This window comes from Eptatretus burgeri, chromosome 2 (genome assembly GCF_056783735.1).
Source record: "Eptatretus burgeri isolate ZD-2024b chromosome 2, Ebu_testis_v1, whole genome shotgun sequence".
Classification (NCBI taxonomy): domain Eukaryota; kingdom Metazoa; phylum Chordata; class Myxini; order Myxiniformes; family Myxinidae; genus Eptatretus; species Eptatretus burgeri.
In genome coordinates this window covers 127,884,726-127,885,132 of record NC_140962.1, presented here as the reverse complement: position 1 = coordinate 127,885,132, position 407 = coordinate 127,884,726, and positions in this window count along the sequence as shown.

The window sequence follows — 407 nt, the reverse complement described above, 5'->3', positions numbered from 1 at the left end:
GGTGGTGAGGAGGAATCACAGGAAGGGGCGATTCGGGAGTTTGGTACGGGGCCTGGGCGTGCATTTTTGCTCTTGAGAGGGGGCCTGTGGGTGGTGGGTGTGCATTGCTATTCGGCATTCAGACTATACTCGGAGCACGTTAAGGGCCAGAGTGTCTGCTCATGCCCTATTTTGAGTCAGGAGCACTGGGCTGTGTCGAGCCGGATTGGTGAATGAGACCGTTTCCGGTCTCGGGAGCGTGGCATGGCATGGCTAGGGCCACTGTGGCCCAACAGTGAAGCATGATTTGGGTGACAGCACGTCGGTTTCTGGTCATCACCCCACCCTTCACCCAGGGCTTATAAAAGGCTGAGCACGGAGCCGCTCACTCTCTGCTTCGTCCTCTTCTTCTCTGCTCCTCTAGGCCC